Below are 25,408 nucleotides of genomic sequence, written 5' to 3'. Positions count from 1 at the left end.
ACTAGGACTTTTGGTTTATATGGAATCATTTATCTGAGTGATATTACCGAAACAACGAAATTGTTCATGTTGGGACTAAACAACGTAGTCATAACCTTCAACTTCAGAAGAGTTTAGAGGTAAAGTTTAAGAGACCAAGTCAAATCAGACATGTAAGTGGTCTTGAGAGGCTCGAATGCATTCAACAATGAGGATAATACGGATTTGGACCCTAAAGGGAACCATTTGCAAGATGTACTTATAATATTAAACTTCTCTACTTATACAATCACCTCACATGCAGCATTAAAAAAAAAGAAAAAAAGATATAGCCACAAGTGTCAGACCAGAATAGGGATGCCAGAAGAAAAGCATGCAGATGTCATGAGCCTAAATTCATTTGAACTGAGGTTTCTTCAAATCCTACAGTTGCTTTCATCCTAAGCTATATTTCTAGAAATTTTTTCCTTTTGGATGTATTGAGAAGGCAAGAGGGAAAAATGGACGTATCTTCACAAAAAGCTCTCTGCTCCTCTCTGAAATTCAATTAAAAAAAAAAAAAAATCACTCCCACCCCCAAATCCTCCAACTGTAAACCAAGGGCGTCTATGTTTATCTTCATCTGGAGAGTCTGTGTTCACTCCAGCATATGGCGCTGTCTCAGTTTGGTTTTGGTGGTAGAGATGGCTAATCTCAAATCTTACGGCAGCCAGCACAGAATTACATCTCTCTGCTGCGTCTGATGTCTGGTGCTTCAGTGATTTGCTGCAGAAAAGCAATATTTTTGAACCATAGACTGGTACAAACTCCTTTCAGAGAAGGAAAGGCAAAAAACACACTCCGTCAGCCATGAAGTTTTGCCTCTCTTTCCAAAAGAAATTGCCTCTGGGGATAGTGTCTCATTTCCTTTTTCACTCAGTTTGCTGGAAGCTGGACAGCCATGGCTTTGCATAGTTTTAGTGGATTGCTCATCTAACTCACCTCATTCAGAAGTATTTCTAATTAGTCCCAACAGAGGATTCTCATCTAGTTTTCCCCACTTTTAATTCAATTTCCTTGTTGGAAATCAGGACTATGGGATTCAAAGTTATTAAATATAGTATTTCCTGAAATGTTCCTGGAATTAGTACTCCAGGAACCAGGATGTTTACAGGATTTATGAAGTTTGGACCTTTAAAGGAGTATTTATTTGATACTGAGTACATCATGAAGCTTGCAGCAGCCATAAGTCAGTAAAAGAGTATAAATCTTTCAAGCTTAAGATGGAGCCTTGGACGAAAGAGCCTCCAGGGCCTCAGTAGAAACTCTAACTCTGCTCTTCCCTGGTATGGTCCTGATCTCTAAACAAAGCGAACTAAAAATATGCTGCAAAGTGACATGGAATCACCTTCTCCACCCAGGCCTGTCTTTACTACTTATGTACTCCAAGAGTCAACAGGAGGACTCCTCAGGTCAACAAGAACAGGCCCCATGATTTTGTTTCAAATAGTCTCTCCTTGTACTTGTGGGAAGACCTGCGAGTCCCTGTGCTAGACTGCAAGATAAATTAAAAAGCATCTCCTCCCATCCAGTTTCTCTATTCCTTTCGACATCATTAAAAACAAATATACAATAGTAGGGATGTCTATTCCCTTTAACAAGAGAATCTTCCTGAAGTGGTTTACTCTCTTCAGATCTTGATTCACTCTTTCCTTTTAAGTCAAATGCTCTTCTACTAGTTTTCCCATGCTTCCTTCCTGCAGCCCAGAGTAACTGAAGAGGAAAACAGCACACAGGAAAATGAAAAAACTGAGGGATGTGATATTAGCTATAACGATATTAGAGAGCTTCTCATATTCTTCACATGGAAAGTAGGCTCTTGTGCATTTACCACAAAAGCAGGAACAATAAAAAAAAAAAAAAAGAGAAATCACAATATGATTTCCCACCTCCTAATCAGATGATCACCTGTCAGTTCAGGAGCTCGGCTGGAATCGCATGCGTTTGCAATTCCTACAGCTGACAGGAAGTTCGTTAGAAATCCAACGGCTTGAAAGTAGCATAATCAGCTTCAGGGACCACCAATATAATCATTTTGAAAAAGAGGAAAATATTTATTTTTGCCTTTCTAAAAAATTCAACAAAGACAACAAGCTTAGGCAGCATTCTGACCATCAGATGATAAACCAGTTTTCAGCTGCCGTGGAAAGGTAATGAGGACCTGCTGTTGACACAGTTGTGGAGGAAAGATTCACTATGCATTTTTTATTCCTACTGCAATGGCAGAAACTGGATGCTGTTTATTATTATTTGTGACAGTGTTTCATGCAGAACAGCAGGTCCTCATTAAGAAGCCACATTTACCACAAACATCCACCTCTCTTATACAGAGATCAAGTTACAATTTGAGCTCACAGCACATAAAAATCTACTTTCTCTTTTTCAGGAGGCAAAAGACAATCAGAAGGAATTAGCATACACAATGCTAGCAGAGGCAAATTTTATTCTTTTAAAATTATATCTTTTTAACTTCAGTAACACAGAGGATGACCATACAATTAGGAAAGTTTGCCTACCTGCTTTTCACTCAGGCCTTAAATGGAGCAGGAGAGGGCTCAGTAAAATAGTAGAAGTCTTAGAAATCTGTGCTCCTTCAAAAGCACAAACATATAAGCCCCTCTTCAAACAAAGATTCAAAATTACCTAATAAAGTTAATTTTATAATTAAATACAGACCAAGATTCAGGGCTGTTTATAAGTTGCAGATGTCAGTCACTAAATGAGAGCATATGGGATAACCCCTACGCGATATGGATATTCCCACTAACAAAATTGTCAGAAAATGTTAGTATTTAATGGTTAAAAATCTCATACAACAGGAGGCAGGGTGCAGTGGAGGAGAATATGCGAGAGATTTGAATTTCTCCTCATTCCAGGAATAAGCACAGAGGCTTTCAAGAGAAAAGTAATTAACTAAAAATCCTTGCATTTCCTTGGTAATAAACCTGTCTTACATAACAAAACCATTGCAACTCCAGCAAATTGTAGTTGAACAGTTAACACCACCACACTTACCCAAGTTAAATGAAACCCAGAAAGGGGACTAGGTTAATGGGCATGTTTTGCTTCCAGGAAGAAAGAAAAAAAAAAAAAAAAAAAAAGAGAGGAAAGAAAAGGAAAAAAACCTACTGTGCTACTTTTTGAGACTGAGATCTGAGTACTTTGTAATTCAGATGTATGACTCTACCTCTCCTTCCTGCCTATGCTTTATTTTATCACAAGTATTTTACTCAGATTACTTGTAGAATATTCAAATAATACCTGAATGTGGATACATAGTGTTCAGAAAAAATGCCCTGATAATCTCTAATGATCTAATGACAGTTTCAATAATGCATCTTGTGCATACACTTCTAAGCAGCTGCACACCACCTTGCCCATGCACTGTTGCCTTCAGCAGAAGTGCTGCTAAAAGCCCTATATAACAACCGCTAAAAATATCATCTTTGGCTATGCTGTTTTATTAGGAGTTACCAAAGAATCACATGGTACTCTAACCTACTTACATTATACAAAATGGGTACACCATATTAACAAGGGACTAACAGGGCACCCGTCAGGCCTCACAAAATGGCACTGCCCCCACAAAATGGCGCCGGGGCCATTCCCGCCTTCGCACTGCACATGCACAGTGCCCCACCCCTTCCCAGTCGGGACGAACCATTCAGGGGGAGGGGGAGGGCAGCAGATGGGGCCACGCTGAGGGGAGACGGGGAGGGGGGGGAGACAGGAATCGGATGCCTGAGTGTGGCCGGCAGGTGGAGGGAGGTCATCCTCCCCCTCTGCTCTGCCCTGGGGAGGCCGCATCTGGAGTGCTGTGTCCAGTTCTGGGCTCCGTGGTTCAAGAAGGACAGGGAACTGCTGGAGAGGGGACAGCAAAGGGCTACAAAGATGATTAGGGGACTGGAACATCTCTCTTATGAAGAAAGGCTGAGGGATTTGGGTCTCTTCAGTCTGGAAAAAAGACGGCAGAAGGGGCACCTTATCGACACTTATAAATACTTAAAGGGTGGGTGTCAGGAGGATGGGGCCCTTTTCAGTGGTGCCCAGTGACAGAACAAGGGGCAACAGGCACAAACTTGAGCATAGGAGGTTCCACCTAAACATGAGGAGAACCTTCTTTCCTTTGAGGGAGGCAGAGCCCTGGCACAGGCTGCCCACAGGGGTGGTGGAGTCTCCGTCTCTGGAGACATTCCAAACCCGCCTGGACGCGTTCCTGTGCCACCTGCTCTGGGTGACCCTGCTCTGGCAGGGGGTTGGACTAGATGATCTCCAGAGGTCCCTTCCAACCCCGACCATTCTGTGATTCTGTGACTGTAACTCTCTCCAATTTGTAGGCTTTTTGTACTCCTGAAGGTAGCAGCATCAGTGTCAAAGAGTAAAAAAGTAATTTATATTCCAGAATTGTGTTTTCAAATAAACAGAAGAACAGCACAAGCAAAAACGTTATGGCCACATCTAACAGTGCCAAATGGTTTGAACAGGGCATATATCTGTAATTGTGGAAAGTCATTTCCTCATAAAGACAGCATAATTTAACATGTAGCTCAGCAAATAATGAAGAAAATCAAATCTGTTAAATAGTAATTAACTTGCAATTAACTCAAATTAGTCAAGAGTCATGTACACAATGGGTGATGGAGTCCATAGTGTATTGGAGCAAGAGTAATTGCCATATAAAGCTGAAATTGAGGAGAAGTTCGGAAGAGTAAGTATAGTTAGTAAGAATTTCTCCAAGTTGAACATAAGGATTGAAAACAAAGAGTGAAGCCCTAGTAGGTTTGAGAAAATGACTCAATGGATTAAGGACAGAAAACAAACAATTACTGGGAAAAGATAAGATACATAAAGTAGCCCAGAAATTGAGACAACCAACCAAAGAAATCAGCGCAGATTACAAGAGCTTTGTATGGGATGAAAACCCATAAGAGGATCTGTCTGATTAAGAGTGATGTCAGAAAATATCTAAAATGAAGAATTTCTGTCATTCATTAGAAGAAACTCATGAAAACTTGTATGGTATTCCACCTTGAGAGACAGTCCTGAAAATCACCACTGACCTGGTTTCAAGGGGAAGAACAGAATAGATGGTTTACAAGCAGTTTGTTACAGAAGATCTAAAAGGTGGCACTGGCATGCAGGATAAATCAGCAGCAGTATAATTGGTATAACATGGGATGAAAAGGTACCGATATAACAAAAGACAACTGCAAATCACCAGAATTACTCAAGAGATATTGCAATTCAAGGTTGCAGGGGAAGGAAAGACACATTATCACTGGAATGGGAGGAACAGGGACACGTTATCTCATGTGAACCTGCCCTTTAAACTTTGGAAAGAATCACTAAGGATTAGTAACAGATTATTTGTGCAAGTATTGGGGAAGTGCCTTTTATTTCTCTACAAGGCTTTGGAGACCTAGCAAGATATAGTAAAATAGAAATGTAAAACATATCTTAAATATACTAAGATGACAATGGCTACAAATTGCTAGGAAGAGCGAAGAACTGCGAAGACAAAGCATGATAATAACAACAGATTTTATTTTGTCCCCATATAGCAGAATTTGGCTACATATCATGTTTGATGCACACATCAAACCACAAAGAATAGGTTTTTGGAACAGCTAATGAAAAAACTCACAAGATGAGAAGCAATTCTGAATCAGATTAAGATTTAAGATGAAGTTGTCCAAGAAAAGCTCTGGAATAGACGCTACTCCACACTCAGATACAAAACTGCTTGTATGAAAGGGTAAAAAAAAAGCAAAAAGAAACCCAAAAGGAAACCCATGAGAGGTTTAACTTGAAAGGTTAGCTTGCCTAACTTGAAAAAGAAGAATGATACAAAAATGGAGAACCTAGTTAAAAATAAATTAAAAAGAATCAGCTAAAAATTTTAAAATATTCACATAAATATTTTAAAGCTTTCTTTTTATATAAACTGGCATAGAGACTCTTTAAAGGCACCACAGTAAAAGCTCAGTGTACATGTATATTACCTATCAAAAATAACTTTAAATGGGCCTCCAAAAAAAAGTCAGTGTGCTCAAATACCAGAGTAAAAGAGGCTATTAGGTATGAAAAGACATCCTTCAAAAAGCAGAAGTTGCATCCACCTGAGAAATTCGAAAATAACAAACTGACAAAATTAACTAGAATTGGAGGGTGGGGAGGGGGAAACAACAACCAAAAAAACCTACACAAAACCCACCAAAAAAGCACCATAACTTTTCAAGAAGTAACTTGCTAAAGACATAAAAATTAAAAATACCAAGAGTTTCAAATACCCACAAGAAGCAGCAAGCCTGTTTGAGCACATGGAACTAATGGATGTGGATGAAGAATATACAAGGAAGGCAAACTGAACGAATCCTACACATCCATGTTTGCCATAGAATTTAGTGGTATTTCCGGACTCGAGAGATTGTCCGTGTAGGGTGAGTAGAAAATACTTTCTCAAAATGACCTGTCAATAGAAAGCTTTTAGAATAAATGGATAGGATGAATGGAAACACATGGTATACACACAGTGGTTTCAAAGGAACTCAGATATAAAATCTGTGATTATCCAATTGTGCTCTGTAACCTACAATTTAAATTAGTGTTAACACCAGTAGAACAAAAGATAATAAGCACAGTACCAGGAGAACAGGGAATCTGACTTCCGGAATGGGTATATTGGTAGAAATTATAATGAAAGCCTAAAATGTTTACCTCATTGATTAAACATCAAAGACTTTTGGAAGAGTCAAGATCCTGGAGGGAAGCTGGGCCTCCCAGGTCTCTTGGTAAGAGCAATGAAAAAAGGGTGATCCAGTCAATACAGTGCACTTGTGTTCCCCCCCAGAAAATTCTGACATAGTCTTTCATTGAAGACTGTCATAGAATAGGAAGAAAGGTCCTCTTGTAAATTAATAACTGTTAAAACACTAGGAAACAAAGACTAGGAAATACCCTTATATGTATATCGTTATCTGCACAGATTTTCAGATAGGCTTTATAAAAGCAAACCCTACAGTAAAGTGTTCCTCATTATAAATCTCACTGTGGTGTTTAAAAGCAATTCTTACAGAAGCAAGCTACATGCTAACGCATCACTCTCTGGAAAGCGGCTGTACCTCCTCATCTATCATTGGTTATCTTCCAAAAGAAAATAAAAACTCAACCTAAAATAATAACAACGTAAAACCAGCATAAACTATTTCTGTCTGCACTACTGCTGAATGGAGGAGTCAGCTCTGGTTGTTTTTAAGAAGAAATTATGCTAATTTAAACAAGAAAGCTACAGTAAGAAATAAATTGTTGCACATTTTACTCAGAAACATCACATAACAAGGTCATTGTGGCTGAGGCAATTATTTTGGCAAATTGTTGCGGAGGGATAAGAGCTAATAACACAAGTTACAACTAGTGAATTGCACATATGTGTCTCAACGCTCAATGGATAAAGAAATTTATTTCTGTAAATTAGCAATACGATAAACAAGGCAGTATTCTATATAGTTATCATTGTTCAGGAATCAGCATTGCCAGGAGACGACACACTGTTATTCGAGGGACAGGTTTTTCTTGGTCTTGTTATATGAATTAAACACAGTATCAACTGATCACTCAAACAATGGCTATAGCAGAGCAACACCTGGAATTCCTCAGAGAATGGAACTACCATATCAGATAATCCTCTCTCTTAGGGCATCCCATAGAGAGGATGTGAGTCTATTAAGAAAAAAGCTATGATTATTTTTATTCACAAATAAAGCTGGCAACTTAGCAAAGGCCAATATTTAATTTCCAACAGCAAATACAGCACTTTCTTGTTTTACCCTGGATGTAAATGCAGAAACATGGAGCTCTGCATGAAGGCAATGCTGCCATCCCGGAGAGGACCCAGCCCCGGGCCTGGGAGCCCACGGTGCTCTGCACCTTCTCTTAGGACTAAATTGTCACCAGCACTGTGATTGCTCGCTAGGTTACTTTCATTGTGGGGGAAAAAAAAACAAAACAAAACATCAAAAAACTAAAGGAGTCATTTTTTTTAATTATTATTTTTTAAGGGAATGCAAGGATTTTTCAAACATTAGCAGCAGGAGGACTGGAGAATGAGCAGGTAAATATAGCTTTTCTCCCGGGAGGGAGCAAGCCAGTAGGTCAGCTCAGTTCCGCAAGCCTTCTGCTGATATGCAGCCTGAGAATGCGATTCTGACTAACAGAACCAGCAGCCCCATTTCATTAGGTTAAACCGTAACAAAGGAAGCTTGAGGCAATGATTGCACCATATCACTGCCCTACAGGTATGGTGAAGAAGAGACAACATGCAAGGCCAGGTCTCAGCATAGCTATTTTGCAGAGAAAGAAATGCACAGTGCTAGCTTGATCAACTCTGAAACACAGCTAGGAGAAAAAGGGAACCGAAAGGACTTCGACCACGACAAATGACAAAAATTTCATCTGTCTAAAGACTCTGGGAAAGGCATATAAAGTTTTAAAGCAGAAAAGAGTAAGACGAAGTAAAATGCTTGATCCACAGCTCAAGGGCAGACTGGAAACAATTCTTCTACCTCATGCAGGCATAAAATTGCTAGAAGGATGTTCTCATAAACAAAGTGCTGGAGGCCATGCCATCGTCCACCTCCTGTTTCTCTCTACATCTAAGGAAGCCAAGTACATCTCATAAAACAGAAGATGCACACATTTTGGGAATATCCCAGAGGCAAAAAGAAAGAAGAGTGAAACAGTAACAGCTTTCAGAGCTAGAGATACAGCTTCTTCTATTTAGGTTAAAAATCCTCTAGGGCCTGTTCCTGCTTCTGATTTCCACGTATTTGCTGGATTTTCCACAGCTTCATTATTCAAAGAAAATAGCTAGGTTTTACTAAGGTTGGCCACTGGGGGCAAAATTCAGCTGTAGCAGAAAGTCAGATGAAGGTATTTGCACCCTCCAAGTTCCAATCACACTCTCTGGGGCACCACTTAAGTGCCTATTAAACCCTCTGGGCTTGAACAGGATTTAAATGAGGGAACAGAGACCTAATCTTTTTTTTTTTTGCCCTGCAAAGTGTTTTACATTACAATTTATTCATCGTTAACGTTTATCTAGTTAATCATTGCAAACACTTTCACACTTTGTTTTGAAAAGGTCTAAATGCAGGTTGCTAATGTTTTAAACAAATCTTGATGCTTCCATTCCCATATATCAGCAGAACAAAAGGAACTAAACTGAAGGTGGAAAAATAACAGGACAACCTCAGAATAGAACTCAGTCAAGATTTAAAAGTAAAGAGTGGAAAACTGATAGAAAGACTGAAGGACTCCACATAAAGCAACTCTCTTGCCTTGTCACTGATATGTTAATGTAAAATAATAGTAGTAATAATAATAATAAAGTACTACTAATAATGATGTCTGTGAATAGCTCATCTGCACTGAACTAACACAGAGGTGTGCTCCTCTTTAGGCCAATGCAAACCTTATAAAATAAAAAAAAAGGTCAGTTTCATCCATTAATTTATTCACACAATTGCCCAAGATTTAGCTGACAAAAGCAGCCAAGTAGACCCTGATGTTTTTTTAATATCCATATGAAATGGCACTCAGACAGATTTAGTGCTTGATTTAAAGCAAACCGATGGGTAAGTTATACATTTAGATAGGGATGCTGGGGTAAGGTCAAACCACTATCATTAACATCCCAAGGAGGAAGGCTGATAATTACTAATGCTTAAAAGCACCAGCAGTCTACTGACTGCATGGATTTTCTCAGACTTTTGTTCAGCCAGTTTCTGAAGTAAAAAATAGCATTCAAAGACTTTTAGCTCATACAATGTAAGCCTCACTCATTAGTAATCCTTGGAGCTTGACTTCATTTGAGCCTGTTCTGGGTCTGGATGGCAATTAGTATTGCCCTCCAGGTAAGGGAGTGTAGATTTATTCCCCAAAGGTGGTTTAACTTCCTCAACCTACTTTAAAATTAGATTTACTCTGTTACAAATCGTAAGTGTTAAATGAGTAAAACTATTAAACAAGGAATACTGCTGGGCTAAATGGCTAAGCGTTTAATGGTTTACCACAGTATTACCATTTTTATGGTCTATTAAAACAATTGGAAGAATATCAGCAGTATGAAGAATCAAGTAATTTATATACAAGTTTGATAAAGTACCTTATGTTTGAGCAAAACGTGAGCTCATTTTCTTATACTTAAGAAAATTAGAGAAAGGGATATTTTAAAAGAAAAGGTTCCTTTAAAGCTGTCGTACATTTGTTTTAAACTAAATTCATAGAAGGATGTAAACCATATATCTTGTTGTCAAGATTTTGTTTGTTTGTGTTACGCAGCTTGTTATAACCAAAATGCAGATGGTCTAAACTGATATCACAAAACAAAACAGCTCAAATAAGATATTAAAAACATGACTCAAATTTAATTAATTTCTGTGCTGTGGGCTCATCTCTTCTCTTTTGCTCCCCTAGTTAACGTTGGCACCAAGGTCATCAATATATTGGATCACCCTACAGCATTCTGAGTCTTTGCACAACTGAAACGCAGAAATAAAAAAAGTCCTTAGTGCAGTGGCTTCCGAGAGTAGGGTCCGAGAAATCATACAGCAAGCTACTACCAAAACTTCTGGCTACTAACAAAACTATTGTCGTGGCCCAAACCATGGCAATTTGGTTTATTTAGTCAGTTTATCACTTGCCCTTGACTAAACTTTCAAGTAAAACTGTCTTGTCCATTTTGTGGAAAATATCCCCAAGAAAAAAAACCCAAACAAACCTTGAAAAAAGAAAATGTCAAATTCCTTCCGTACTGACTTTGCAACAGAGAAAGAGTTTTGCAACTAAAAAGAGAAATGCTTGATTTGTTAACGAAGTTTGAGAAATGGCTCAAAGAAAAAGAAGTCATCTTTGATTTGCTTACCACAACAAAGTACCATAAAAAGTTACATACACTTTAGCTCCCTAAAAATTCAAAGCTTATACAGCTGCTTCAGGGATTTACTGGAGGCCAAACCCAATGCTAATAAGGATGGTAACGCCAATGCCTAAAACAAATGAGATAATTGCATATAAAAACACCTCTTTGAAAAAAACCTCAGGTCTGGTGAATATTGTCCTTAATAATCTCCCTCTTAAACAAACCTGGAAGTCTTTGCTTAGGCATGCAGAAACATTAACTGAAAAAATACAATTTCTACATCAAAGTAACAGCATTACCCAAAGAGCTCTCTGGAAGTTCACGTTCTGCTCAAATGTGCAGGTAGGTACACAGGGAAATACTGGGGCAGAAAGTACCACCAGATATGATTTTTTTTGAAACAAGAAGCATAGGGTTGAAGATATCCATGACAACAAAGAACTTCCTAATAGAGATCATCAACTACCTGGGTCACCACTGACAACAAAATTACCAGGAACAGAACAGATGGTTTGGCCTGTGGTCAGGCATTACCAGATTTCTAGTCAAAAAAGCAGTAATTGCAACAATTTAAAGGTAATTCTATAACTTTTTAAAAATACTTCCAATTTTCCTACTTTTGATTGGGTGCATTAAACACCTTTATAATACTATCTTAATCACCAATTACGTTGTACACAACATTCATCTTTGAACTGGTTGCTCTAAGCAATGTTAATCCATATGCGTGATGAGCCTTCAAACACTAATAGCCAACTCAAGACTTACCCACATCTTGGAACCCTTTTAAGCCCACAGAGCAAAATTCGCACAATATCAGAGTAGTATCTGAGCAACACTCAATTTGGCACAGAGAAACAAGCCCCAGCTGGGGAGAAAGGGATACAGAACATATAAAATGCTGTCACAGGACTGGATTGCAGGAACCAATATGTTAGTAGAAGTATTCAGTTCAACTGCTTCCTTAACATCACTGTGAATGTAAGAAGCCATCTCATTATTTGAAATTTGTGACCATTACCTGCAAGATTTTCACTCTGTTTTGCAAGTTGAGGGGAACAATACAGAATGCTTTGTGGCAGGTTAAAAGAAAGTATTGGCAGAAATCTCAGAGCTCCAAGAAATTTCCTCCTTTACTTTTTAAAATCAAGTTCTTTATTATCAATTTTCATCATCTTCTAACGCAAACAACATTTATCAAATACAGCTTTACCATTATTGGGAGTTAAAAGTTTAAAAAAAAATTAAAAAAGAAAATGGCAAGGAGAGTAAAACTCTTTTTTCTGCAATCATAGTGAGCAAAAACCAGCTTGGCCCCAATTCTTGCCATGCTCTTGTAAAATACTCATTAGTCAGTACCTGAAAATGATGATAACTAATATTTGTCAAGCTACACTAACTATTCTTAGTAAAATCAAAACAGCTAGGTCAGGAACCCAAGTTCTAGGCTAGTACAGTTGCTGCTCTTATTAATTTATATGTTAAAAAAAAAAAAAAAAAAAAAGGAGGGGCAGGGGAGAGCTGTTTTCTTTTCTTTGCCCCTATCCCAACAGGGGTTGGGATTTAGTAGTTGTAGTAGTGTGCTACTTTTTTAGTAGGGATACCATCAGTTGTGGGTTTTTTCCTGAATAACATTTATGCATGAATGTAAGTTCACCAGGTGACATAATCATATAGCCAGAATAGTGTATTTCAATTTTTAGATGGAGATGTAGATAAAAGCAGGGGGATAGGTTTTGGGGTTTTTTGCCTTTTTTTTCCCCCTCCCAAAATTCTTCAGTGTTATAGAATAAGTTCTATTTTGAAAGTCAAACCAGGTAGTTTGAATAAACTTAACCTGGCCTACCAGTGAAACTTATGAGCTTAGCTTACTTTTGAAAACAAAATGTCAATATGTGGGGACATTTTGCTTAGCTTACAGCAAAATACTAACATCTTTGGCCTATGTTCAAGAAAAAGAGTCTAGAAGTTCCTAAAGAAGAAGCAGCAGCAGCAAGTTACAGAGGCAAGTCTGAAGAATAAAATGATGGCAATGACAGAAGTTGCAAAGGAGAGAACCAAATTCAAGTGAAGCCAAAAAAAGCCAATAAACGTGACTTCAGTCACACACAGAGACAAATTTTAAATAACACAAATGTTAAGCTCATAATTAGGAACATTTGCAAGAGAAATCAAATCCCAAGAAAGTTTAAATTTTTTTCCAGATTTCAATGAAAAAGTCTTACAGTTAATTTCATCAGGTTAAGTTTCGAATTTTTCAAAGACCCAAACACTTTGAAAAAATGCAATTAATTTTTAAAATTTTAACTATCAAATAAAACCAGTGACCAAGGCAATTTAAATATTTGAAAAACGCTCAGAAAGAGAGATGTGAAAATGGCACAGCAATAGCGTGGATGCTAAGTTTTACCAGCATCCACGGGTAACACCGCGTCCGTTCACCTGCCTTCGGCTAACTCCTTTTTGCACTGACTTTTCATCCCAGTAGTTCTGCTGAGCAGCAACACTCCAGTAGTCTGAAGGGGCTTTGAAAATACATAGAGCCCAGTACATAAATTTGATTGATGGCTACACGAAAAACCATTAGTACTTATACACTGTATAAAATGTGTGGATTTTCAGACAGCTTGCATTAGACAGAGCTGGTCGATATTGGAGACAAACTGAGCACTGGAAAAGGAACACCAGCTTACAGGTGCTTTTGGCAGACCTAATCACTACCGGTTCTTAAGGCACCATCTTAACTGGGGTACCTGGTTTCCTCCAGTATCACATGTGGGATTTTATTTTATTTTTTCCCTTCTCTCCCAAAGGTATGACAAGCATTTATCACAGTGAGGTATCTCTGCGAGACTTCTTTGTGACTTATTTTTTAATTTCTTAGAGGATTTATCGGATTCATATTTTCTATTTTGTTTGTGCAGGAAAACAAAACAAAACAACCTTTGCACTGCAAAGGCAAAAAGCAAGACATGAATGTCCTTAACTCCCCTCAGACTGCTGCACCTTGAACAAATATTGCAAAACTTCCAGATTCATAAAACAAAGACGTCAGTGTCTCATTAACGTAGGTATATGTGAGTAGCTGACAATTTGAAACTTGAAATACGGCAAGTCCATAGCCCATGGACAGTAACTACTCATGTCTTCACATAGCAAGCAACCTTCAAAAATCACATGGATGATACTACTTCCGTGCAAACACTAAGATGAGTTTTCAGACTCTGCTTTATACTTCTTTGCTTTGTGGTTTTAAGACAAGTGTTTGATGTCATCTGAAGATAGATTTTTGTGGTGTAATACAGATAAGGGTTAGGCTGAGCTTCTGTTCTCTCTCACAAAGGAAATCCTTCAGACACATTCATAAAACAGCAGGAAGGACACCTACCGTCCTTACACATTCATATCATAATGTCTTTGCTTCTTTCTAGAGGATTTTTTCCTAGCAAAGTATATCAGATAAGATCAGTATCATCACCAATACCATCACGGGAAAGCTGCTGGCAGCATACCAACTGTTAATTAACCCCAGCACTGTCATACCTGATTACTTTGAAAAGTACTTTAGGAACTGTTGAATTGAAATAAGATAAATAAGGATAAAACATTTAACTAATATTGAAAAGACTACTATCTCCACTATAGGCATGAAAGGCACTCTTCCTACCTGGGAAGAGTGAATTGATTTAGAGACAGCTCAGAATTTAGACCTCCACTTCACACTGAGCTTAAGATAAACCTCCTCTTGAGAGCTTCGTAAAACCAAAGGTATGTGTGGAGGGGATAAAACTGTAGTACACTAAGGCCCAGACAAATAGGAGGATGCATATGACTAAAAGGATTTGTGTTGCTCCTGTAGCAGCACCTACATTGTGCACAGCAGATAAAAGGAAAGGACAGCAAGTATACACCCTGCTCAAGTGAATGGGCAGAAGCAGAATTAGATAGGTACAAAACAATGCCTTGGCTTCACCTTAACCTAATTGTATCTCATTAGCACATGGAAGAACATATGCAGAACTGAGTAATAACTCATCTTTTTCCTAATCATCATTTCTAGGATGGTATATTCCATTTAAATCAGTGGAGCAGAATTAAGAGAGCACAGAGCAATGCTTCTATGATGCACAATGTCTTAATGTTTCACTCCAGCATTACATATCCTCAGATTCAGATCTTTCCAAGCAAGTAACTTTCCTGCCCTACTGAAAATGCAAGATTCTAAATTACAAAACTCTCATCCTGGATTTTACTAATAAGCAAATGAATTAGATAGTCAAATGTATGCAAGTCACTCAGTATGCAAGCCACCTAACAGACTGACACTGAAAGATTTTCATTCTATAAAAAAAAAATATTTGCCACTGAAAAAGAGAATTTAAAAGTATCTTTTCCAAAAGTGGAGTGGGGGCGGGAAGAAAAAAAAAAAATACAAAATCGTTCGGTTTCTTTGACAGAAATAAAAATGGAACAGTTTGAATAGCTCAGAGTTGTGAGCAGGCTGAGACTACAAGCACAGCCCAAACTGGGGTACAAATTCTTAGCTAAGATGATGGAAATCTAGCTCCCAAGAGCCTTTCTTGAAGGCAGGACTCATGTAACCTGGCCCCAGAATTTAGGATGCTGAAGCCTGGTCAGGAAAACCCAGCAAAAGAATTGGCAGGAATACAGGAAAGTTCCCCCCACCTCCCCAAACACTCACATCATGACTGATCTTATTTTATAATTAAGTAATATTAATAAAAAAAATTTCATAAATAGCTCTGCAATCTATACCCTTAATTTCAGTCACAGTTGTATTTTAATATGCGATACCCTGGATCCTGGATGTCATAAGCCATATAAGACACCAATCCTCCTTGAATTTCTATTTTCATTATAAGATTTCCTGCCCTTTAATTTCATTGACTGGCCTACTGTTCTTCTATTATGGACAGGGTAAATAGCATTGATTGAACTGTTCCCATTTTTGCCATATATTAAAAATGTAATAGTCTTGTTATATGGCAGTCAAGATTTCCTATGTATATTTGATTTTTTTCATGAACTGTATACTAGGTTTTCCTTAGTTATTTTTGTTCTTCTGAACCTCTCAGGTGCAGTATGAAACAGCAGACAGATCCAACAGCAGATCATCGTTGTGAAATATATATTTTGGACAACTTCAGATTTTGCTGCTTCCCTATTTTATCATCTAATTAATATCTCTCACCAGACTGTTTCAGATGAACATACTTCTTCGGCATTGAAAATTTCATATGGTGAAAAAAGCACAAAGGAAATAGAGTTTTAGAATGTCTAAAACATTCCCTAATCCCTGAATCACCTCTGAATCCAAGGAGAAAATTTGCTTAAACAAGAATTGATCATATATCCCTGAGATCATTAGATTCATTCTACACAAGTCCAAATTGACTTTGAGGTTGGAGAGGAAAGCAAAATACCTCCCACACTTTTATTCTTTGCTTGCCCTTCATATCTCGCCTGCCTGTAATTTCAGTCTTCTGGGTAACAAGCACATTGCCTTTGTTTTCATCCTTATTGCTTAGAAGCATGAGAAAGGGGAAGAATAATTTCAGAAAAACAAAGTAGACATTTTCTGAGATCTTTGGATGGCCGTTTCCACTACTACTACAATATTGTGTGTCAAAAAATTTATCCTTACTCTTGTTCAAGACAGGCAGCCTTATAAAGCAGTGTAATGAGGCTTTCCGACTAGATAAGATTTGGCAAGGACAGAGTTAACCCAGGAGTGGGAAACAGATGCAGGCGAGAAGAGTGGGATGGCTGAAAGGAGAAATCACTTAGGAGACAGTAACTAACCTGACTATATGAACTATATTTCTCATACCTCTGAGGGCTAATGGGAAACGCAGCTTTGAACAGTTTGCACGCTGGGGATAAGTGCATCCTGAGAGAAGAGAAAGGAAGCCAAATCAGATGATTTCCCAAATAAAGCTTGACAAGGAACCTTTAATAACCTGGAGAATTTAAGGACCACAAACTTCAGAGCAGCATTATAGGATGAATAAGGTTGGTGCACAGCTCAGCATGGAGAAACTCCACTGACTGACAAAAGCACTTCACAGAGAGGTATTTGATATCTGTTACAGTATCAACAGAGCCATTTTAATCATGATAGTGCTGCTCAAATATAATGGGGCACACATGCAAATTAAAGTTTACAAAGCAATTAGTAAAAAATAAAAATCATTAAAAAAATTAAAAACACACGCACATATAAAAGAGAGGGCAAAAGCACCTAAAACCCTTAAACCTAAACAAGTTGAAAAGATTAGGTTCACCAGTCAGGTTAACTCTTATTTCTTCAAAGTTGTTTCTATAAAGACATCATCTCTCCAAAGACATATTCCAATAGCCCAGACTCTGATTAATACCCAAATTAGAAACTGAACTGGCGAAAGCCAAATATTATGCAAAGAAGCAGCAATTATACAAAGCACTAATGACCCATTACTATATTTCACAAAGGGTAAAGAGCCTCTGCATTCTATTTTCACTGGAACATTCCAAGTTTCCAATTAAGTTTTTCTGTCCTGAACTTGCTTTCTGAACAGCAACACATGCAGTAATGTTTAAGGTTTCCATTTTATCAAGTAATTTATTTTGGAGTAATTATCAAGTGTTCATAATCCAGCAAATCTTTGGATGTTACAAGAGACAGACTGAATGAAGACCTAAAAAATATATATCGAGGACGGTGAATATTATATCTGGATGAGTGCATACTACCTGAAATTCATGCCTTTTCTCAAAAAAGAAACAGTTAACACGTGGGGCATGGTGAGTTTAAGACATTAGTTTACTGTGAAAAAAAATCTGAGTAACACTCCTGCTTTAAGGTTTGGCAACAGTGACAGCCCTGAGCACACTATTTTTAAAATTTATTTTTGTAGGATTACCAGATACAAACAAAAGTTTTGTCACAAACACGCATCTCTTGCTCACATTGAAAACGTGGTCACCTTCAGTGTGGGAATCTTTCACTGAATAGCATACTTTGAAAGCTAATTAAATTGCTTTCAATTCAGCTGAGAAAAAGAAAGTGGTGGTTTGTTCAAATGGCCTATTTGGAGAAACTTCAGGATTGATCCTTTCTTCCATTATACCAGCTTTCCATCAATGCAACTCTGATAGTGTCAATGTAGCTACGCTGGCAAAACACTGGTTTCACTGAGGAGAGAATCAAACCCTTCACTTGTAACAACTTCTGTCAAGAGACTAGACTAAGTCACTTTAATTGAGTTCCTCTCGCTTTCATTGTGCAGAAACAAAGGAGGAATAAAAAGAGATCAAAGAGCCCTTATTTGGAACTAACATAATTGTGTTCCTTGGAGAGAATGGCAAGCCTGAGATTACTGAAAGGAGATAGACTCTGAATGTATAAACTTGGCAACAATGAAATTAGAATGTTTTAAGAAAAAAAAAGGCACATACAGAGATATTTATTGTAACCTTTCATCATTTTGTAATCGAAGCAGTGTGTGTTTTAGTGTCTCTTTCACTATTATATGATATGTCAGCTACATTTCTCTTACATTTAAGCTTGTGGGAATAGTTTTTATCTATATATTACTTTAAACGACGTTTCTAACAGACTGCAGTAGTCTGGAAAATTTTCATTTCCTAATGAAATTTTAAGAACAGTTTTCTAGTCTTGTAAATTCTGTTGTGAGGGTTGTATAAAATGGGTGAATAACACTTTCCAGATCTGAAGAGATGGTATGCAAGGGTAAATTGCCATACAAAGTGTAAATCAGTGGAGGAAAAAAAACAGACATTTGGCTCTCCAAAGAATCAGCTAGCATATGCCCTTGCCTTTGACTTCATCGCTTTACCGTGCAATGGTGAAAAAAGTCACAATATAAATGAATACATGTATGATAATGAGAGTCCTGTAAGATAATATAAGTAATCATCTACACCAACTATAAAGGAAGCTTAGGGTTTAGGACTCAAAAAGAAAATTGGGGTTTTGAAAGGCATCTTAGGAAGTTAAATATCCAAATTCTGGTTTTGAGTTCTGGCAATGTAACACCATGAAGCAATCAGACTTCAAAAACCTGGTATTTAAAACACCGTAAGTCATGGGGAGGATTCAGAAAAGAACTGGGTTTTAGAAAATTTAGCAAATACACAATCGGTTCAAATATGTAGAATGCATGAAGCAGTACAGGCAATACACACAGATACCTACAGTTCTAGCCAAATATATACTAAAAATAGTTGTGTAGGCACATCTAGTATTGCCATTTAGAAATTTAACCCAAAGCTGGTTTGGTAGATAGATCTGTACCAGTAATACGATAAAATAAAAGTTAACCATTACTAGGGTTCAGGACATCATTACTGACCAAAAACAACTACAGAAAAGTCTGAAGGAAGGAGTGCTTATTAACCAACTAGTTTGATCCAGGTTTCCAGGCAGCAATGCCCAGGCAGCCTGTGCGTACCCCACAGAGTACAGGCAGTGATCATTAGACTCTTGCTCTGCTCAGAAAACGCTGACGGCTGTCTCTCCTTCCTCCCCTGTTTCCAGAGGCAGCCCAACAACACCTTACGAATGAGAATCTAAACTTATTTCTGCAAAAGCTCTTCTCACTGTGGAGAAATCGAACCAGAGAAACACAAACAAAAAGCTCAAGTGACACACTGAACAACAGAAACAAAATAGAGTCCGTGAGTCATTTATGGGTACAATCAATTACAAACATAGCACAAGCTTTTTCATCAGGTCAGAACTGTCAAAACACACTGAATCTGCCAGTGTAGGCTAAGTGGAGCTACAGAGGCATGATAAAGGATTATCTAGTAGAAGAAAAGACTTTTTAATGTTTTGAAGACTGATAAGGAAACCATTGCTTGGAGCTATAGCAAAACTATTGCTTGCTGACACCCCTTCCAATTGTGAAGCCAGACTGCCTGGTACCATTCCTTTAAAGGTGTGGTTAGCACGAATTCTAGCTCCTCTCCAGGGCTAAATCTCTAAACAACATCACAGAAAAAATCAGTCATGTGAGAGAGGTAGCTGATCTTAGCGCAAAGTGCGTGGCTCACAAAACGGGAAAACAACCAAACCATTAAAAACCACCCAGTCACACAGAATAATGGAAAGAAGGCTTCACAAGAAAAACAGTTAAAAGCACTTCACTACTGCATGAAAAGAATAAGGGTGGGGAGTTGGTGGACCCCAGTCTTATCAGACAGTTTATGTCTTTAACTAAATAACTCACCCAGGATTACTTTTAACTCTAGAGGCTGAGGATGCTTCCAACCTGCAGTAATTTACCTGGTTTGTACACGGGTTAGAAGAAGCTGTAGCTTAAATTTTGACTAGAACCTGTCTCTTTTGCAGCAAGGCTGAAGGCAAAAATCATTGACAGGCTGAAAGCCCTGCAGTAGCCTTCCCCCAGTTATACGAGGGACAACAAGAAAGAGCATCCCAGAGCACAGCAGCTATAGGGTATGCTTTCAGGAGCACATATACTGGTAGAGACAGAGGTACTATAAGAGAAATAAGGCTGAATTGCAGGAATTTTTGCACACAGGCAAGGATGGTTAGATCTGACAGGCTAATCTTGGAACAAGACCTAACTGGAAATACTCACTTTCATTTAATCCTCATTGAGGGCAACAGCAGAATTAGCAGGCTGAATTACCTTTTCTCACATAGAAAAATCAGTGACAATTCAATAATCTGGCTTTTTGGAGAATAAAAATGCAAAAAATACAACAATTTTCTTTTTTCCTTTCTGTTCACAGTGGTAAATACAATTGAATTTGATTCAGATCTCTTCCCAACATTAACTGTTAACTCTTGCATCACGTTGCCTCGGCTGTTCAACATACACACATGCCATTCCAGCGTTGAATACAGCAATACCTATACCTACAAAGGTAATGCCAAGGCAAGTTGCTCAGCAAAGATGCAAGACAAGAAATAGGCAATGAGGAGGGAGCAGCTCCGCATTTAAACTTCTGCCTAGCCGGATAAGCATTGGTAGAGAAATCCATTTAAGAGAAGGAGAAACAGCTATAAGACTTTCTTTCTCAGAGAAAACAAACCCACTTAATCAGGATTGCTGTTGTACTTGAAGAGGTATAACAATAGCAAAGGATCTTTCAGAGACTGAATCCTGACAAGACAAGATTCTGTGTTTTCTCTCAGAAGCAGGAACAATTTGTCTCATTATTTTAATATAGTCAATTGTGTAAAGGTTTTCCTTTAGACTACTCAGTAAGAGACTTGTCAGAAATTCACGAGGCCAAAAGAAAATATCACAGTACATTTTATACATTTGCAAATGAGGAGACAGACCAAGGAGAGAGGTTTAACACTGGAATTCATTAAGGAGGACGGGTTACCGATACTGGCATGTGATTGCTCACCCATATTTAAGAATACTGGTTTGGTTTTAGCTAATTTATCAAGATAAAAATTGTGAATTAAAAGCTTGCCAAACACATTGTGCTATGTACATATATCCTTCACAGATCCAGAGGATTTTTATTAAGATATTTGGCGGGGGGGGAACAAAAAACAAAAACCACCTAAATAATAAAACCTAAAACCCAACAAATTGTCTACCAGATTCCCCTCCTCACCCCTCCCCAAAGTTACAGAATTACTTTGCAGTAGCTTTACTGCATCGAATTACCCAATTATCTTCTAAATTATAAAAGGCAAATCTTCACCACCAACTGCTCCTAGGACTGCCAGGATGTGCAGTGTTGCAAAACTGTAGCAAAAACGTAAACAAAAGAGCCCTACTGAACAGGGAGGCAGGCTGTCCACATATGCCAATCCCAGCGGCTTCAATCAAAGGAGAGATTGTTTCACAAATAAACTAAGCCAGTGCAACTAATAAACTCCTGCTCTAATTACTGGCTGCAGATGTATCAACTGAAGCAAATGAGACGCAGGCAGCCATTAATTATCTAATGAGGCCAGCAGTGTTTCTGATGAGGTGGGGCTGATTAAATATTAAACAGTAGCATATGGTGAGTGCCAAGAACAAAAGACTTGAATCTGACTCTCTCTAGATATATATAAAAAAATACAACATCGCATTAAAATAAAAAAAATCCCCCTCCGCTAAGACAGAAGAGCAATCTCACTCTGAGAAAGGTAATTAGGACAGAAATGGAAGCACAAAACTCAAAGGGAGTCTAGCGAGATCTGACTTCTGAAGGTATAACTCAGATGAAAAGGTTTCACATTAAAGGGATGCCAAAAACATTTAGGCATTGCAGCAGTCATCTCTTTGTTTAACCCTTCTTAGTTATTAAGACCTGCAATTGTTTCCTTTTTTCCCCTGTCCCTTTCTTCCCTTATCTTTCACTGGAAAAGTCCCAGGGCTCACTCAAATAGCATGAGCAATATCTAGCAAATCCGTCCTTATAACACAGCTCACAATATTCAACCAAGAAATGGTAAGTATAAGAAGGGGAATGCAATCATTGAAATGTTATTAGGGCCAGCTAGGTATGACAGACTCTCGACTGAAGGAAAAGTCTAACCTTACTCACACAGATGTCAAGCCCACTGAAGCCAGCTAATCCCATCAGACTTAAATGGGCCACCTACAGCCAGCACACCAGAGAGCTTGAGATAAGCCACATGTGCATTTTTTTTCCTCCTGTCAGCTGCCCTACGCTTCATCACAGACATCCACCGGATGCAGCAACCCCATGCAATCCAAGAATCCCCCCTTCCCAAAGGCCAGGGGGTGCAGGACGCAGCATGCTGAACTACTGAAAGCTTTTCTGGTTTCTAAGAAGCAATAAGCTACTGCTTTACTATTCAACGCTTCCGGACAGTTTGGTTGCAGTCTTGCCCCCATGCACCATAATATTTCAATCTAACAACTCTGGCAACCACCAGATATGCCATAGGTTCTCTTGCCCCCTGCCCCGGGCAAATATGGCAAGTCAGTCTGATCCGTCCCAAGCTTATAACATATGTATCAAACTGTTCAGCGCAAGTGATCTGTGCACCCACAATGGGGAAGAACTTATTTCTGTACTTGATGCAGAAACACTGATCTGGCTGCTGAAAAGCTCTGCCTGGACTCCAAGGGAACCAGAAATTTTCAAGAAACTTGAGAAATCCTTTAAATCTGTCAGGATAAATTTGCAAAGATGGGGGGGGGGGGGAAGTCCGGATATAAGTAGCCTTATAGCAAGGGAAATCGTGTCTAGAATTGGCAATGGCTGCACGTTCTCAGAAACTTCTGAAAGCTGCTTTTTGAAACTCTTAATCAGCCAACAGCATTTGCTGTTTATTTTGAAATATCCTCAGATGGCAGCCACTTGTCACATTTTACATTGTTACAGTGACAACAATGCAAGTGTCCTAGATCCATCCAATTTTTTAGCTGCCATTCGTAACAGTTTATTATGGAATGAGTCCATTTTTATATCAGGTCTTCATGTAGTTACATAAAGAATCAACAAGTCATTATTGATTACCTAGAAAGAGATCAGATTTTTGGAATACCTTTGCTATTACAAATGGCTTCCCTAAATATGAAAGAATGGTTCTCCCCATCTGCCTTTTTTTTTTCTTCTTCTTTTTTTGATAATACCCTTCTTTATTATAATCTCCTTAATATCCATCTGCTACCCTTTAGGCTAAAGCTTCTTAAATTCAAATATAGGGCTATTTTTATCACAGAAGAATATGTAAAGCAATAGAAACATTTTAATGGATTTTTGTGCCTGTGGCCCTCTTTAGCTGAATTTCCATAATGAAATCCAGTTACAGACATTGGTGCTGCTACAGTTGGCTGTTCACACAAATAAAGAATGAACATTTTTGTCTTGTAAGCCAACCCAGTAAAATAGAAAGTGCAATAGCTACCTACATAAACCATGAGATTTTTTTCCCTCTGTTGCTGCTTTAGTGTAACTGTATATAACTGTATTTTTACTCCAATAGGGCATAACAATCAAGATAAAGTCACAACTCTACATTTAAGTTATAAATAAGATATATAAAGTCATTTTCATAAGTAGTACCTAACAAAATGAGGATGCTTTCTTTTGTGCATAGTATTCAGGAACATCAAAATAGCTTTATAAAAACAGCTACATGGAACAACATTCACAGTAAACATCTGTGTAAGCTGACTATTTGTATTAAAGGTCTGGAAAAATATTTTTCTAGTAATACAGTAAGGGTACCAATTCTTCTCCATCAAAATATTATACTATTTTCCTATAGCTGTAAATGGAGCCGAGCAGAAAACAGTTTCTTATACCATAAGCATTCCTAAAATTTTAAATATTCTCCCAGTTCTCATCAGGGAGAAAACCAGACTTTTAAAGAAGGGAAACTGAAAATCAATAAACAGTCCATATCACCCCTGCGACAATGAGCAGCCCTTCTCATCTAGGAATTCAAGCCAGTGGTTGCCAGGCCAGGTTGCATTGGAATGGCCCATTTCTAATGAAGCAAGACAATCAACACTCAGAAAGAACAGCCTTACTAGCCACAAAAATATCTTTTAATTATTATTTATAAATTAAAATACCTCTCCACAAACCGATCACTGACAATCTTGACTCTATTCATAAAGCAACTCAGCCTTGTATCAGCCTGACTGAATTCTGCGGATAACCCAACTGCTCAGCCATTATTATTATTTTTTAATCAGGCCCAAAGTATCCCAAAACAGGCACTTAAGCACTGAAATGCTGCAGAGATATAACAAATAGCAACGTTCTCAGGCGCACCTGATAGATTTAGAAGCCTTGTTCACTTCTAAAACCAGGACCTCAGCATTTCTGTAATGTTTATCTTGGTAATTACTTATCAAATCTCATTTCTGTTTCCAGAAGCCTTCACCATTAATTGCCTTAGAGTCTATACAAGGTGTGATGAGCCTCTGCATTTTTATAAACGCCATTTCACAGAAAGAATGCACTTTTGAATAACTTGTTACCATTCTGTGAGTAGGAACTTGCCACTTAGCACCCATAGTACAATACTTTTCCCATTTCAACAGCAATATTGTCTGAGATGCCAAATTCAAAGTCGTCTTTTGATTCTGATTTGTATATCTTTTTTCTAAAGATTTAATTAATTCTAAACCCAGTGTCTCCTTTAGGGTGACTGTTAACAAGTACATAATTCTGTTTCCCGTGTCTTGGCGTGATGTGTCTATGGAAATTAAATGTTGTAACCTGCTTCCTTTTACTTATTGTTAGCTCTCTGAAGTTTTTCTACACACAGAATTTTACTCTAGTGTCCTCATTTGTGCAGAAGTTGGCTTCTTAGCATAGCAGGCTGTTTTGCAGTTGTGATGAATATTCAACTGTGTAAAAATATGCACATATGAAGAAATAACTGTAACTTTTCAGTGATGTTACACCCCAGTCAGCATCTGATACTGTCTGCAAGCAAGGTAGGGCCTTCAGGGCAGCAGCAGCCCTACTGGGGCAGTGTGT

Source organism: Chroicocephalus ridibundus, chromosome 8, assembly GCF_963924245.1.
Source record: "Chroicocephalus ridibundus chromosome 8, bChrRid1.1, whole genome shotgun sequence".
NCBI lineage: Eukaryota > Metazoa > Chordata > Aves > Charadriiformes > Laridae > Chroicocephalus > Chroicocephalus ridibundus.
This window is presented reverse-complemented; position numbering follows the sequence as displayed.